The sequence below is a fragment of the Bufo bufo genome, chromosome 2 (genome assembly GCF_905171765.1).
Source record: "Bufo bufo chromosome 2, aBufBuf1.1, whole genome shotgun sequence".
NCBI lineage: Eukaryota > Metazoa > Chordata > Amphibia > Anura > Bufonidae > Bufo > Bufo bufo.
Window position 1 is genome coordinate 280377109 of NC_053390.1, and position 18754 is coordinate 280395862.

Here is an 18754-nt window from a genome sequence, read left to right on the forward strand (position 1 = left end):
TTGCGGGCAATAATAGGACATGTTCTATCTTTCAATGGAACGGAAAAACGGAAATACGGAAACGGAATGCATACGGAGTACATTCCGTTTTTTTTGCGGAACCATTGAAATGAATAGTTCCGTATACGGACCGTATACTGAACACAAAAAAACGGCCCGTACACTCGCAAAAAAAACGATTGTGTGAACTAGGCCTTAATGAGACATTGTTTGGGCTCGTTGTCCTGCTGCAGAATAAATTTCAAATATTAAGACTTCTATTTCTCAGCATTTTTTCCACTCCTGTCTAAAACTATTCCAAAAAAATTCATTTTTATATGGCTCGGTTTAGAAGACACAGTTCTTTGCAATTTACATGAACATGAATACAAAAAATTCAAAAAGTGTACCTTTATGACAGTAGTAAGGCCACACTGAGCTGATATTTTTGCACTTGTGATTTCTGGGTAATCTACCAAGTCTATAAAGGGCTTTTGTATAGCATCTGGATCTTGACAGCTCTTTCTTAAACTTCACAGACATCTGTGCTGGTACTGTTAGGAATTTGTATGTGTCTCTAGACCAAAGGAAAACATGTTTTTCAGATGAGAAAACTAAAGGATTTATTGAGGGTGCCAAAAGTGTATACATCTTTACCGGGAACTGTACAATGGCAGCTTAGTGCACCTCTGCTTGTATATCCGCATAGACATGCATTCCAAGGTTTTTCTTGGGTCTTTACATTTCATGGAAGATGAAAAATGTAAGCCGTCTTTTTGCAGAATACATGTGTCTGCCGTGAAGTGCGATCTTTCCCCTTGGCACATGTGTGTGATTTTGCTACATTAGAGCCCTAACAACTCTTTCTCTGGAATTCCTTAGAGCAAGCCTGGGAATCTGCACTATTTGTAGACTAGGTACATGGAAGGAAATAAATCACAGCATGTTGAATGTTGAGGTATAGCTATAGAAATTGAATCACAGTCATAAATGACATGTGAAGAAATGATGAGGAGCAAGTATCTGAGAGCCATGGGAAAATCTAAATCAGAATTATTGCTTTGGATTATGTATTGACTCCGCTAGACGGAGAAGGTGTTTTATAGATGATGTTTATACTGTAATTAAAATGAAATAGAAAGTAAAATAAATGTTATTGTGTTGGAAGATGGTGACACATAGATATAACATGTATGGACATGCCAATACAAGGAAATTAAACCTATAAAAAACATGAAGCATGTGTGCTGAATATACTGTGTAGCATTAAAGGGGTTATCCGGGTGTTTAATACTGGTGACCTATCCGCAGGATAGGTCATAAGTATCTGAGTCCCTGGAGTTGGACCCCCACCTAGCAGCTGTTTGAGGAGGCCAGGTGCTCCTCTGTTATATAAGAGCAATAAACACACAGCTCTGGCTGTCCACTGCTTTACCCTCAACACAGAGCTTGGTCTCGTTCTTGGGGGGATTCACTGTATGCTGTTAGAGACTGATTGCTAGGAGTGTAAGCCGCTTGGGTGCGTTTCCTATTCGTCTGCTAGCAGCAATTTGTGAGGTTCCATTCGGAGTTTGGAGCATTCCCTTGTATGCCGTTACATCCTCAGCCCCCAGTGCTTAAACACCCTGAAAGACCAGGCCACTTTTTACACTTCTGACCTACACTACTTTCACGGTTTATTGCTCGGTCATGGAACTTACCACCCAAATGAATTTTAGGAACTCGCCATGCCCCTCACGGAATACCTTGGGGTGTCTTCTTTCCAAAATGGGGTCACTTGTGGGGTAGTTATACTGCCCTGGCATTTTCCAGGGGCCCTAATGTGTGGTAAGTAGGTAAATGACCAGTGAAATCCGAAAGGTGCTCTTTGGAATGTGGGCCCCTTTGCCCACCTAGGCTGCAAAAAAGTGTCACACATGTGGTATCGCCGTATTCAGGAGAAGTTGGGGAATGTGTATTGGGGTGTCTTTTTACATATACCCATGCTGGGTGAGAGAAATATCTTGGCAAAAGACAACTTTTCCCATTTTTTTATACAAAGTTGGCATTTGACCAAGATATTTATCTCACGCAGCATGGGTAAATGTAAAATGACACCCCAAAACATATTCCCCAACTTCTGCTGAATACGGAGATACCAGATGTGTGACACTTTTTTGCAGCCTAGGTGGGCAAAGGGGCCCAAATTCCTTTTAGGAGGGCATTTTTAGACATTTGGATACCAGACTTCTTCTCACGCTTTGGGGCCCCTAGAATGCCAGGGCAGTATAAATACCCCACATGTGACCCCATTTTGGAAAGAAGACACCCCAAGGTATTCAATGAGGGGCATGGCGAGTTCATAGAAATTTTTTTTTTTTGGCACAAGTTAGCGGAAATTGATATTTTTTTATTTTTTTCTCACAAAGTCTCCCGTTCCGCTAACTTGGGACAAAAATTTCATTCTTTCATGGACTCAATATGCCCCTCACGGAATACCTGGGGGTGTCTTCTTTCCGAAATGGGGTCACATGTGGGGTATTTATACTGCCCTGGCATTCTAGGGGCCCTAAAGCGTGAGAAGAAGTCTGGAATATAAATGTCTAAAAAATTTTACGCATTTGGATTCCGTGAGGGGTATGGTGACTTCATGTGAGATTTTATTTTTTGTCACAAGTTAGTGAAATATGTGACTTTGTAAGAAAAAAAAATAATAATTCCGCTAACTTGGGCCAAAAAAATGTCTGAATGGAGCCTTACAGAGGGTGATCAATGACAGGGGGGTGATCAATGACAGGGGGGTAATCAATGACAGGGGGGGTGATCAGGGAGTCTATATGGGGTGATCACCACAGTCATTGATCATGCCCCTGTAAGGCTTCATTCAGACGTCCGGATGCGTTTTGCGGATCCGATCCATCTATCAGTGGATCCGTAAAAATCATGCGGACGTCTGAATGGAGCTTTACAGGGGGTTGATCAATGACAGGGGGGTAATCAATGACAGGGGGGTGATCAGGGAGTCTATATGGGGTGATCACCACAGTCATTGATCATGCCCCTGTAAGGCTTCATTCAGACGTCCGGATGCGTTTTGCGGATCCGATCCATCTATCAGTGGATCCGTAAAAATCATGCGGACGTCTGAATGGAGCTTTACAGGGGGTTGATCAATGACAGGGGGGTAATCAATGACAGGGGGGTGATCAGGGAGTCTATATGGGGTGATCACCACAGTCATTGATCACGCCCCTGTAAGGCTTCATTCAGAGGTCCGGATGCGTTTTGCGGATCCGATCCATCTATCAGTGGATCCGTAAAAATCATGCGGACATCTGAATGGAGCTTTACAGGGGGGTGATCAATGACAGGGGGGTAATCAATGACAGGGGGGTGATCAGGGAGTCTATATGGGGTGATCAGGGGTGATCAGGGGCTAATAAGGGGTTAATAAGTGACGGGGGGGGGGGGTGTAGTGTAGTGTAGTGTAGTGGTGCTTGGTGCTACTTTACAGAGCTACCTGTGTCCTCTGGTGGTCGATCCAAACAAAGGGGACCACCAGAGGACCAGGTAGCAGGTATATTAGACGCTGTTATCAAAACAGCGTCTAATATACCTGTTAGGGGTTAAAAAAAACACATCTCCAGCCTGCCAGCGAACGATCGCCGCTGGCAGGCTGGAGATCAACTCTCTTACCTTCCGTTCCTGTGAGCGCGCGCGCCTGTGTGCGCGCGTTCACAGGAAATCCCGGCTCACGCGAGATGACGCGTATATGCGTCGCTGAGCGCAGGGCTGCCACCTCCGGAACGCGAATCTGCGTACAGCGGTCCGGAGGTGGTTAATTGGTTATGTCGAGGCTGCCCGGGCCCCCCTGCCAGCCGGGCCCGGTACAACTGGGCCAGCTGTACTGGCCTATCAGCGGCCCTGCATACAGTATACAGTAATACAGTATACAGTAATTACATAGAAAAAATTGGGCTGGGCATAACATTTTCAATAGATGGTTCTGCAAAAACGGAACGGATACGGAAGACATACGGATGCATTTCCGTATGTGTTCCGTTTTTTTTGCGGACCCATTGACTTGAATGGAGCCACGGAACGTGATTTGCGGGCAATAATAGGACATGTTCTATCTCTCAACGGAACGGAAAAACGGAAATACGGAAATGGAATGCATACGGAGTACATTCAGTTTTTTTTTTGCGGAACCATTGAAATGAATGGTTCCGTATACGGACCGTATACGGACCGCAAAAAAAAGCCTGCAAAACGGAAAAAAAACACGGTAGTGTGAAAGAGGCCTTACATGTTCTAATATAATGAAAATGTCTGATACTTTTTATGTGTAAAGGGTTGATATATATCCCAGTAATTTATAAGTAGCGATAAGCAAATCAAATTGGTGAAATGTGTCCGAAATTTAGAAAAAAAAACGGATTGTGTATTTTAAGCATCCGTTAGGCCTCTTGCACATGAACGTTGTGTGCCCGTTGCCGTGGCCCTCATATGGCAGGTCCGCAATACACAGACACCGGCCTGTGTGCACTCCCCATCATGGATGCGGACCCATTCACTTGAATGGGTCCGCAATCATGGAGATGCGGAACGGAAGCACGGATCGGAACCCCAAGGAAGCACTACGGAGTGCTTCCGTGGTGTTTCTGTTCGTACGTCCGCACCGCAAAAAAATATAACTTGTTCTATTTTTTTGCGGTGCGGACCGATCACAGACCCATTCATGTTAAATGGGTCTCGATCCATCCCGGCCCCTGCATGGACTTTGCCCATGCATTGGGGACCACAAATTGCAGTCCCCAATGCACTGAACGGATGCAAAACGTTTGTGTGTGCAGCGCCCCACTTATGTGTGTACAAGTGGCCCCCTTAAATTCTGGTATAATCATTTGTATTTAATGTATTTTGTTTCCCAATATCAGGCTGGCATTGTCAATATATTAATTCGCCCCTAGGTTGCGCTGGCGCCACATATTATATATAGCTTGGGGTTTACTACAGAAAGGTATAATCAGAAAGTTAGAGTGTGGAGAGAGTGAGAGGAAGTAGAGGTCAGTGTAAAGAAGAGGAGGAGGAAGTGTATGGAGGAGGACAGGCTCAGTCGAAAATGTAGCTGCCTTTCTTTCCTCTGGGCCCTGATCAAGCCTGGAGATGACAGACCAAGGAGTCACAGCAGCCCAGCACAAGACAGTAAGTCTAAGTATGAATATAAAGCAAGTCTAGTGAAGATTAGAGCTTAGTCTAGCCAAGGTACTTCACCAGCACAAGTGACCAGGAGAAACTTAAAGGTACCTGGACACAACTGGATAATTAGTGCGCAGAATTGTCCTTTTTAACAAAATGCCTTCTGGGAACATAGTGAACCTAAATATTTCAGGAGAGCATCCTGCATCAAATAATGTAACAGAGAGTTTGCCTGTGATGAGGGAGAACGCCTTTATTGGATTGCTAAAGATAAATAGGAAATCATTATATTCAGTACCTGAGTGCTAGAAAGTGGACTTAGTGCAAATTTACCCATATTTTGCCTGTAAAGTAATAGCATTAGAGAACTCCTCCACTGACAATTGCCAGACCTGCTATAAGGATCTCAGCTAAACTGTTCAGTTCAACAGTTTTACAAAAACTGACTCCTCATCCTTTCTACTACTCTAAACATTTGCACCTTACGGTGCTGGCGTCACAAACACGGGCCCAGCCACCAAAGTACCCTAAACATACCTATTACCATTGAGGGCACGTCAACTTCCATCTGGCTGGGGTTCCCTGCAATAGAGAGTGCCCCGGAGGATTTAGTGCTGTCTTCCCCATCACTGCACGCCGGCCAAAAGAAGGCTCCGCTAACCGTGAGCAAATGAACTACTACCCCCATCGGCCCACCATAGCCTCATGTGTTGCGGTCCGGCTCGCTGCAGGTGCAAGAGGTCTTATGCTCATTTATGCACATTTGGCATCTGTTTTAGACATTTCCATCTGAGATCAGTTATTTTAGACGGAAAAAAAAACCTACATGCAGGATCCTTTTTTCCGTCTAAAATAACTGATCTCAGACATCAATGGCTAAAACGGATGCCAAATGTGCATAAATTAGCTTAACAGATGCTTAAAATACACAATCCATTTTTTTCTTTAATTTTCTGTTCTTCTGACGGATTACAAGAACCGAAAACTCAATGGTAATGTGAACCCGGCCTTAGCAGTTCCCAGTGTTTCAGAATACGATGACTCAAGTTTAGATCAGATTTTAATACTGAACAATCAGCCACGAATGTGACAAGGGGAGAAGTTTCTAGAGGTTTGTAGACTTTTACAGGAAATAATCAGGAGCAGAATAAGTTCAGTATACTGCAAGGTATATTGGTATAAAGTTTATGGAGCAAGTCAGGAGAGGAAAAGGTGAAGCTGCGGGGAGTAATTATTTCAGGATTAAGCAATAGACACACTGCAAAGTATACCAAGCTGAGACTACAGTCAGTCACCCAACTGTAAAACTTTCTGATATTTTGTACACAGACCACATGAATTATTGTTTTTTACCAAGCTTTACTTTATCCTATGCTGATAGAGAGAAAACAGCAGCCTTGCCATTTAAATAGGGAAATGATTGATAGTCAGGAATGTGCATGCAGTCTCCTATTTGCCTTTTAAATCATGCTATTCTAGCACAGTCTGGGTTTGTCTGCCTTTGTGTTTGCACTGTGGTTTATTGAAATGTCATACCTCCCTGGATCTAAAGGGTTTTAAGCTTCTGTTTATTCAGAGTGTACATAACACAGTGTTAGTGCGGGCACCTGACTTAGCAGTGCTAGACTATTCCAGCTTTGATAATTATCGACCATCACAGCAGGGATCAACGGCTCTGATTTCATGGAGAAATAAAAGGCTGTCTGTGGCAAAGAGCAGGAAGACCGGTCTGGTCCTCTGTTCTAATTAACTAGGGATTTGGTACTGTTCCTGTTTGTGGTCGACAGTCACGGGGGATTTAAAACATAATAAGGGCTACTTGCACACAGTTTGGGTCCTGGCGTTTTTTGGTTGCCAAAAAATAACGGACATGATCAGCGGTTTTTGTAGCGTGAGGCATTTTTTAGGCAGCACTTCTGCCCGTATAATGTGATTTATTATCTGGTGTTTTGTGGTTTTGATCGTGTTTTTTGCATGTCTAGCATTGTTTTTTAGGGAAGTATGTGATTAAAAAAACACACCATAAAAACACCAAAATAAGTTAGTGTTTTTTTTTACCACCTGTGTTTTTTTCTGGATTTTTTGCACATGGGTGGGGGGGGGGGGGGTCATTTACTAAGACCGGCTTTTTACACTGGTCTTAAGCCTCATGCAGACGTACGTGGAACACGGTCTGTGAGGTACCGGACTGGCATTGCAGGAGCGCACGGCGTCAATGGTTGCTATGATGCGGACTGGCAGGATGCCAGTCCGGTATCTCACGGACCGTGTTCCACGAATGTTTGCATGAGGCTTTAGATACCCCCCTAACCTGCTGTAAGACGCATCTATGGCAGTTCGTGCCCCTGACCGGAGTAGTTTTTTGCCAACATTTATGCCTGGAGTAAACGTTAGTAAACTTGCCAGGGCCGGCACGCCCCCGCTCTGCCGCTGTCCCACCCAACTGTTGAACACAATGAAAAACTGGCCATGTCACTAAATACTGTAGCACGGCGGTCTAAAAAGGGACTATTTTTAAACAACTAAAAAGTCACAATCTCCTTGATAAATGAACCCAGTGTGTCCTACCACTGACATTTTCTTCATAGCATATTTTTTCCCTATAAAGATGTTGTCAAAATGACTGAAAAAATACCAAAAACTACAGTGTTCCTATAAAGAAGTCAGAGACCAAAAAAAATGGAGTTGGTTTTTAACCAAGAAGATGCAGGTGAAAAAAATGCCACTAAAACCGCTAATGTGCAGAAAATCAACAGGAAAAAATGATGTGGGTGAAACCACCTAAGGGTACCTGCATACGGGGGCAGATTTCAAAACAGTTCCTAATGTGCATTTGTGTGTGTTTCCGCACCAAATCCTCAACAAAAACTGCATGTGTTAGGCCTCCTGCACACGAACGTTGTGTGCACCCGTGGCCGTTGTGCCGTTTTCCGTTTTTTTTCGCGGACCCATTGACTTTCAATGGGTCCGTGGAAAAAACGGAAAATGCACCGTTTTGCAGCCGCATCCGTGATCCGTGTTTCATGGCCGTGAAAAAAATATGACCTGTCCTATTTTTTTCACGGCCAACGGTTCACGGACCCATTCAAGTCAATGGGTCCGTGAAAGAACACGGATGCACACAAGATTGGCATCCGTGTCCGTGATCCGTGGCCGTAGGTTAGTTTTTATACAGACGGATCCGAAGATCCGTCTGCATAAAGCTTTTTCAAAGCTGAGTTTTCACTTCGTGAAAACTCAGAACCGACAGTATATTCTAACACAGAAGCGTTCCCATAGTGATGGGGACGCTTCTAGTTAGAATACACTACAAACTGTGTACAAGACTGCCCCCTGCTGCCTGGCAGCACCCGATCTCTTACAGGGGGCCGTGATCAGCACAATTAACCCCTTCAGGTGCGGCACCTGAAAGGGTTAATTGTACTATCATATCCCCCTGTAAGAGATCAGGGCTGCCAGGCAGCAGGGGGCAGACCCCCCCCCCCCCCCTCCCCAGTTTGAATATCATTGGTGGCCAGTGCGGCCCCCCCCCCCCCCTCTCTCTATTGTAATTATTCGTTGGTGGCACAGTGTGCGCCCCCCCCCCCGGCCCCCCCTCTATTGTTTTAATATCATTGGTGGCCAGTGTGCGCCCCCCCCGGGCCCCCCCTCTATTGTTTTAATATCATTGGTGGCCAGTGTGCGCCCCCCCGGCCCCCCCCTCTATTATTTTAATATCATTGGTGGCCAGTGTGCTTCCGTGAGCTTTCGGGTCCATGCTTTCGTGCCGCAAAATATAGGACATGTCATTGATTAGTTTAGCGGGACTCAGCCATTTCCTTCCAAGACAGGGACCCGAGCACCATTGGAACAGCAGGGGATTGGTGAGGTGAGTATAAGCTCTGTTATTTTCCAAATATTTGCAGTCAATGGCCAAGCTTTTTTATTCCATTGGAATACCCATTTAAAGAGGTTTTCTCATAAAAAATATTCTACAATTTTCAAACCAGCACTTTGATCTGAATACTTTTGTAATTACATCTAATTAACAATTTTGTATAGCCATTGAGTTATTCAATAAAATGTATCTGTATAGCGCCATTTGCTGTTTGCTCTTTTGCTTATTTCTCTGTCCACCTCACTGAGAAGGCCATACATGCTCAGTTCCATCCTTCATCTGCCACCAGCTGCAGCAGACAGGACACAACACTGAGAAAGGACATGCCCCCTGAGCTGTAGTAGAAAGGACACTCGCCATGAGCTGCCAGCTTGATATACTGTAAATATAGCGGAACAATTGGAACAACGGATGGGGAGAGCTCTGGATTGAAGTGAGGTACAGGACTGGTTATAGCTTTGTTAGGCCTCTTTCACACAACCGTTTTTTTTTTTTTTCAGTTTATGGGCCGTTTTTTGTGTTCCGTACACGGTCCGTATATGGAACCATTTATTTCAATGGTTCTGAAAAAAAAAACGGAATGTACTTCGTTGAAAGATAGAACATGTCCTATTATTGCCCGCAAATCACGTTCCGTGGCTCTATTCAAGTCAATGGGTCCGCAAAAAAAACTGAACACATACGGAAATGCATCCGTATGTCTTCCGTATCCATTCCGTTTTTGCGGAACCATCTATTGAAAATTTTATGTCCAGCCCAATTTTTCTATGTACAAACCGGATTCCAAAAAAGTTGGGACACTAAACAAATTGTGAATAAAAACTGAATGCAATGATGTGGAGATGGCAAATGTCAATATTTTATTTGTAATAGAACGTTTAATCCGAGTAAATGTATCATTTTAAAGGAAGAATACGTTGATTAAAAATTTCACAGTGTCAACAAATCCCAAAAAAGTTGGGACAAGTAGCAATAAGAGGCTGGAAAAAGTAAATTTGAGCATAATGAAGAGCTGGAAGACCAATTAACACTAATTAGGTCAATTGGCAACATGATTGGGTATAAAAAGAGCTTCTCAGAGTGGCAGTGTCTCTCAGAAGCCAAGATGGGTAGAGGATCACCAATTCCCACAATGTTGCGCAGAAAGATAGTGGAGCAATATCAGAAAGTTGTTACCCAGCGAAAAATTGCAAAGACTTTGCATCTATCATCATCAACTGTGCATAACATCATCCGAAGATTCAGAGAATCTGGAACAATCTCTGTGCGTAAGGGTCAAGGCCGTAAAACCATACTGGATGCCCGTGATCTCCGGGCCCTTAAACGACACTGCACCACAAACAGGAATGCTACTGTAAAGGAAATCACAGAATGGGCTCAGGAATACTTCCAGAAACCATTGTCAGTGAACACAATCCACCGTGCCATCCGCCGTTGCCAGCTGAAACTCTACAGTGCAAAGAAGAAGCCATTTCTAAGCAAGATCCACAAGCTCAGGCGTTTTCACTGGGCCAGGGATCATTCAAAATGGAGTGTGGCAAAATGGAAGACTGTTCTGTGGTCAGACTAGTCACGATTCGAAGTTCTTTTTGGAAATCTGGGACGCCATGTCATCCGGACCAAAGAGGACAAGGACAACCCAAGTTGTTATCAACGCTCAGTTCAGAAGCCTGCATCTCTGATGGTATGGGGTTGCATGAGTGCGTGTGGCATGGGCAGCTTGCATGTCTGGAAAGGCACCATCAATGCAGAAAAATATATTCAGGTTCTAGAACAACATATGCTCCCATCCAGACGTCATCTCTTTCAGGGAAGACCCTGCAATTTTCAACAAGATAATGCCAGACCACATTCTGCATCAATCACAACATCATGGCTGCGTAGGAGAAGGATCCGGGTACTGAAATGGCCAGTCTGCAGTCCAGATCTTTCACCTATAGAGAACATTTGGCGCATCATAAAGAGGAAGGTGCAACAAAGAAGGCCCAAGACGATTGAACAGTTAGAGGCCTGTATTAGACAAGAATGGGAGAGCATTCCTATTTCTAAACTTGAGAAACTGGTCTCCTCGGTCCCCAGACGTCTGTTGAGTGTTGTAAGAAGAAGGGGAGATGCCACACAGTGGTGAAAATGGCCTTGTCCCAACTTTTTGGGGATTTGTTGACACCATGAAATTCTGATTTAACATATTTTTCCCTTAAAATGGTACATTTTCTCAGTTTAAACTTTTGTTCCGTGATTTATGTTCTATTCTGAATAAAATATTAGAAGTTGGCACCTCCACATCATTGCATTCAGTTTTTATTCACGATTTGTATAGTGTCCCAACTTTTTTGGAATCCGGTTTGTAATTACTTTATACTGTATATGCCATATGGAAAAACGGAACGGAAACACAATGTAAACAAAAAACGGAACAACAGATCCGTGAAAAACGGACCACAAAACACTGAAAAAGCCATACGGTCGTGTGCAGGAGCCCTTAGAGATAGGTTGTCATGGGCCATATGTGGTAGGATTTTCATTTTTTTTTTACATTAATCATGGGATAACCCCTTTAATTTTTGATGCCATTTTACTTCTATGATTAGACATTCTAACTCTGCATCATGTGGCAATCTACATATAAAATTGAGACTGGGAATAGTTTAAGAACTATATGTAAACCACCAGGTACCACACTAATAGCATTTTTATTTTACTGTACATTTTCAAACAAGGAACAGAAGATCTCAGCAGAAGAACTACTTGTAACCCCATCACCATTCATAAAACGATACAAACATTAATAGATGAAGATTTTGGTCTATCAAACTGTTGTAAATCTACAATTTTAATTCAATTCTTACTGTTCCAGAGGCTTTTCAGCAAAGAAGTGGAGCTGAAGCTGATCCAAACCCATGTAATTTAGGAAAGATGTAATTACCAATGATTGACCACAAAGTGAAGACAGCTGTTAGAGTCATATTGTCAATGGTCGGTAGGACAGCATTATAAGCAGTATTAGTAAGATCAAGATATTCCTAGCCAAATTACAGCTAGTGGTCATCCATTTACAATTACAGCTAGTGGTCACTGTGTATCCGTACCCTAAAGGTATATACTGTATATGGATGACCACTAGCTGTAATTTGGCTATGAATATCTTGATTTTACTATTACTGCACAGAACGATGTCCTATCGACCATTACCAATTGTAACGGATCTCCTGGCACCCCGACCGGGTACCTCCGTCGATAGATGCTCCTAGTGCTTCCCGAGGACTCCACTTGACACCGTAAGCACTGCAGACCCCACGAACCGCCGAAGCTTGGTTGAGGTCTCGCCATCTCCTACCCTCCCTGGACCTACGACAAGGCTCCAGGCTCCAGTGGGTAAACCTCTCCTAAATCCAGATTGCAGGAACAGCTCTTACAAGAGCTAGTAGTTATAGCCAGGGGAGTATAGCAAATCTTCAGCGTATAGCAATCCCCAGTGTCGATCAGTTACCCAAACACCAGCCTCAACATGATGAAGGGTAAAACAGGAACTCTTTATTGAACACACAGCATTGACTTATATACACATAACATACTGAGGACATGACATAGCAGCCAATCCTGTACAGTTTAAACACAAAACTAACCCTATTCAACAAACACAATGGCATTGTCTGTGACGCAATTAACAAACACACTGGCATTGTCTTTGACGCAATCAACAATTAACATGCAAACAGATATCTTCACCCCCTCCATAATGAATGAATAGGGGACGAGGAGACACATGTGATGGGATTATCTCCTGAGTGCATCATAGGAGTCGGCTGCTATTATAATCAACTATCTTAATCCCATCACTAACACAATCAGTGGGAGTCTCAGTGCAGAGTTAACCCTTTTTGTGTTGCTGAATCCACACCATGCCTTTTTAATGGGCCATAGAAAAAATATGTAGCATATAAATTACACACATAAATCAGGGTTCATAGTTCCTTGTAACCCCAAAAGGTCTGAGGGGGTCTCCATTGTTCTCGGTCCATAGTCTGTAGGAAGGAGGCTAGCCCTCAGGCTCCTCCAGCAGCCCCAGTGACGGTTCAGTCCGTCACACCAATGTAGTCATACCCTTTTGTGTCGCGCAGCTCTTCTGCAACACATATCGCCCCATAGCCGTACAATTAGGCGCCAAGCACAAGACAAAGCCATGTGCATGGCCTTATAATACGGAGCTATAAGCTCTTCATGTGCTGCTTCATCAGTTTCCTTAGGTATGGAGCTACTCTCCGCTAGAAGCAATGCTTCTAGGGGGTAAAATCTCCACACATATGGAGCATATGCAGCGACCCTATGATCAGCCAGTGAAAAATACGGGAGAGGTAATGGCCCTGATGAATAAGGGCTCATGCACACGAAAGTTTTTTTTCCCTTTTCCGTTACATTTTTTTTGCACCCCATATGTGGAACCATTCACTTCAATGGGGCGACAAAAAACAGAAATGACTCAGTGTCCACATGGCCGTTCCGCAAAATTAATAGAACATGTCCTATTGTCCGCATTACAGACAAGGATAGGACTGTTCTATTAGGGGCCGTCCCTTTCGTTCCGCAAAATGCAGAATGCGTACAGCTGGTATCCATGTTTTGCGTATCTGCAATTTGCGGACAGCAAAATACCCAGTGGTCGTGTGCATGAGCCCTAAAAAGAACAAAGTCATACATTGTATAGTGGCTGTGCTTGGCATTGCAGCCCATTCACTTGAACTAGACTGAACTGTGCCTAGACCATGTGACCGATGAACATGACATCACTGGCCTAGAAAGCAGTCTTTTCAAACACTTGAATAACAGTGGTGATGGATTTGGACCACTTTAACACTAATTTAAACCTAGGGCCACACAGCGACAAAAAGGGTACAACTACATTACGATATATGTTGCGATTTTTTTTTTATAATTGTAGACAATGGTGTTGCACTGCATATGCGACATGTTGCACCTGTGGTGCAACAGTCGCACAGAAATCCAACTTGGATGGATATTTTGCGACTGTCGTGTTGAATTTGCAGCATGTTGAATGTCGCAGTATGACACCATTAACTATCATTATAAAAAATGTTGTGTGACAAGAATTCGCGTGACACATGACACCGTGTAGCCCTAGTCTTCTGCCCCAGCACAGGGATTCATTTCAGATGACATCTATTTAATTTCTAATTCCTTCTGCTGCAATTCTCGCATTTCTGTAGTGATTTGTTAGGTTATAGCACCATCTAGCGGTCTTGAAAATGTACTACACTTTGTTTTTCTGTTAATAAAGATTATTGTATTGTGGGAGTTTAATGCATTCTGGGAAAGAGAAGCCCAGTCTCAGTCTACAGGGTGGGCCATTTATATGGATACACCTTAATAAAATGGGAATGGTTGGTGATATTAACTTCCTGTTTGTGGCACATTAGTACATGTGAGGGGGTAAACTTTTCAAGATGGGTGGTGACCATGGCGGCCATTTTGAAGTCAGCCATTTTGAATCCAACTTTTGTTTTTTCAATAGGAAGAGGGTCATGTGACACATCAAACTTATTGGGAATTTCACAAGAAAAACAATGGTGTGCTTGGTTTTAACGTAACTTTATTCTTTCATGAGTTATTTACAAGTTTCTCACCACTTATAAAATGTGTTCAATGTGCTGCCCATTGTGTTGGATTGTCAATGCAACCCTCTTCTCCCACTCTTCACACACTGATAGCAACACCGCAGGAGAAATGCTAGCACAGGCTTCCAGTATCCATAGTTTCAGATGCTGCACATCTCGTATCTTCACAGCATAGACAATTGCCTTCAGATGACCCCAAAGATAAAAGTCTAAAGGGGTCAGATCGGGAGACCTTGGGGGCCATTCAACTGGCCCACGACGACCAATCCACTTTCCAGGAAACTGTTCATCTAGGAATGCTCGGACCTGACACCCATAATGTGGTGGTGCACCATCTTGCTGGAAAAACTCAGGGAACGTGCCAGCTTCAGTGCATAAAGAGGGAAACACATCATCATGTAGCAATTTCACATATCCAGTGATCCCCTTAGACTTTTATCTTTGGGTTCATCTGAAGGCAATTGTCTATGCTGTGAAGATACGAGATGTTCAGCACCTGAAACTACGGATACTGGAAGCCTGTGCTAGCATTTCTCCTGCGGTGTTGCTATCAGTGTGTGAAGAGTGGGAGAAGAGGGTTGCATTGACAATCCAACACAATGGGCAGCACATTGAACACATTTTATAAGTGGTCAGAAACTTGTAAATAACTCATGAAAGAATAAAGTTACGTTAAAACGAAGCACACCATTGTTTTTCTTGTGAAATTCCCAATAAGTTTGATGTGTCACATGACCCTCTTCCTATTGAAAAAACAAAAGTTGGATTCAAAATGGCTGCCATGGTCACCACACATCTTGAAAAGTTTCCCCCCTCACATATACTAATGTGACACAAACAGGAAGTTAATATCACCAACCATTCCCATTTTATTAAGGTGTATCCATATAAATGGCCCACCCTGTATATTCATCAAGGATACACCAGCAGAGCTGTCCTTCTGCATATCTTTACTGAAGGACATTATCAGGTCCAGAATGAGGTTTCACACCAGGTCTAAATTACAGTGTTTTCAGCGGGTCATGTTTTTTTTTCTTATCTCCTTGCCCTTGATGGACAACTGGTGCATGTGGCTTATGTGGCGTCTCCTGACTCCGTTTGTTTGAGGTGTGGTTGCTAGGCTTCTGGACATACGCAGTCGCACTTAGAGGACACGGATCTTGGCACTGCATGTCTGTCCCCAATGTGTGAGTTTGCTTTTATTTATAACAGCTGTTGCTGACACTTATGATGCACAGGTGATTTGTAGTGTTGAGCGCGAATATTCGAATTGCGAATTTTTTTCTCGAATATCGCAATTTCGAGATTTCGCGAATATTTAGAATATCGTTCTATATATTCGCGAAATCGAATATTCGTTTTTTTTCTTTTTTTTTTTATTATATTTTTTTCTTTCCCACTTCCCTAAAGTTGTTCTTACCTGTCCTTTGGATTCCTGGCTTCCTGGCTGCTCCAGTCAGTGGCGTTTTCAACTTGCTGCTATATTCCATATTAGCTAAATTACAATCTAATCTATATGTGTATTTTACGAAATTTCGCAATAGTCGCAATTGCGATGCGAGTAATATAACACGAAATATTCGCATGAAGATTTCAACTTAGCACTGCTATACTCCATATTCTAGCCTAATATGGAATATAGCTGTGCTAAGTTAGCACTGCTATATTCCATATTAGGCTAGAATATGGAGTATAGCAGTGCTAAATTGAAATCTTCATGCGAATATTTCGTGTTATATTAGTCGCATCGCAATTTCGACTTTTTCAAATGTTCTTAATATTGCTCTAACTTCGTCTTTTAGAAATTTCGTAATATTGCTCTAACTTCGTCTCTTAGAATATTACGAATATTCTAAAAGACGAAGTTAGAGCAATATTACGAAATTTCGTAAAATACACATATAGATTGTAATTTAGCTAATATAGTACTATAATCCCTTTTTTTTCCTGTAATTTTTTTTTGCCTCTTCTGAACTTAAGTTTTGTAAAATATGTACACTATTAAAAATTATTACTATAGCAGTATATTAGCTTAAATACAATCTATGTGTATTTTACGAAATTTCGTAATATTGCTCTAACTTCGTCTTTTAGAATATTACGAATATTCTAAAAGACGAAGTTAGAGCAATATTAAGAACATTTACAAAAGTCGAAATTGCGATGCGAGTAATATAACACGAAATAGTCGCATGAAGATTTCAACTTAGCACAGCTATATTCCATATTAGGCTAGAATATGGAGTATAGCTGTGCTAAGTTTAAATCTTCATGCGACTATTTCGTGTTATATTACTCGCATCGCAATTTCGACTTTTGCAAATGTTCTTAATATTGCTCTAACTTCGTCTTTTAGAATATTCGTAATATTCTAAGAGACGAAGTTAGAGCAATATTACGAAATTTCGTAAAATACACATATTAGCCTAGCCATAGTCATTAGCATAGGAACGTTGCCTTATACTATCAAGATAAATTTTCGCAATATGCGAAAAAATAATTTCGCGATAATTGGAATAATTGCGAATATTCGATTTCGACGAATATAACACGAATATTCATGTGAATATTCGCGAAATATCGCGAAATCGAATATGGCACCTCCCGCTCATCACTAGTGATTTGTTGTGTTCAATTTACACATTTTATATGATATGTTTGTATGAATTATGAATATTGATAATTTGCACATTTGCACATAATCATTGATAGTGTATTGTTGCCGCACTTATTATTGTATAATTGTCTATTATGGATTTTCAACATTTTTTTCAACATGATTGTATTATTTATTAATTGATTGTCACTTAATTCACTGCTATGTATTCTGGGTATATATACCCCTGTGAGACACCATTTTATATGCTTGATCAAGACTGCATTGAACGGTTAATAAGTTGAAGAGGGGTCAATAAAGGGTCCATCGTTTTTCACCTTATCTATTGGAGTGCTGCCTCATCTTTTGAATATATACCGTTTCATTCGCCGTTGAGCCTACGGCTGGGAGGATTTTGCACCCGTACTATTGGACTAGTGCTGCTGTCAAATATTTGTTTTATATATATATATATATATATATATATATATATATATATATATGCTCTAAGACTCTGGTCCCGGAAAAGCTAGGGCAAACTAGTGACCGGCCCAGAATATCTGTATTGACCCCTGGCAATAATTACTAGAGCATACACTGGAGTTGTTACATAGTAAAAATAAAGGATTTCTATTCCTTAGGCTACATTCACACAAACGCTGTGTTTCGCAGATCCGCAAATTGTGGATCTGCAAAACACAGATACCGGCCCATGTGCGTTCATGTTCTATTTTTTGGGGGGGCTGCGGCATGTAGCAACAGATGCGGACAGCACACAGTGTGCTGTCCGCATCTTTTGCGACCCCATAGAAATTAATGGGTCCGCACCCATTCCTCAAAATTGCTGAACGGATACAGACTCATTTATACGGTCGTGTGAATGTAGCCTAAGTTACATTATTACGCATGTGTAGAAAAAAAGAGGATCCAGCACTCTTTTTTCTACACATGCGTGATTATCTGGACTTGCTTGGGTCTGTTCCGTGCACCTATCCACAGGATTGATACGGGTGAGCTGGATAATATCCAATTTCTATTTTAAGTTACATTATTATGGGGTGTTCTCCTTTAGGCCTCTTTCACACTGGCGTGTGCAGCCCGTTGTCGTATTGCGGCCCGCAATACACGGGCGCCGTTCCGTGGGCATTCCGCAAATCCGGAGATGCGGAATGGTGCGTAACGGAAACCACGGAACGAAACCCTACGGAAGCACTACGAAGTGCTTCTGTAGGGTTTCGTCCCGTACTTCCGTTCCGCAAAAAGATAGAACATGTCCTATCTTTTTGCGCAACGGCCGGATCGCGGACCCATTCAAGTGAATAGGTCCGCGATCCACTGCGGCTGCCCCACGGACTGTGCTCGTGCATTGCAGCCCGCATTTTGCGGGCCACAGCACGACCACGGGCCGCACACGCCAGTGTGAAAGAGGCCTTACACTGACATTATCTGATCTATAAAACAAGGTTCCTGCCTGTATATGTACATAAA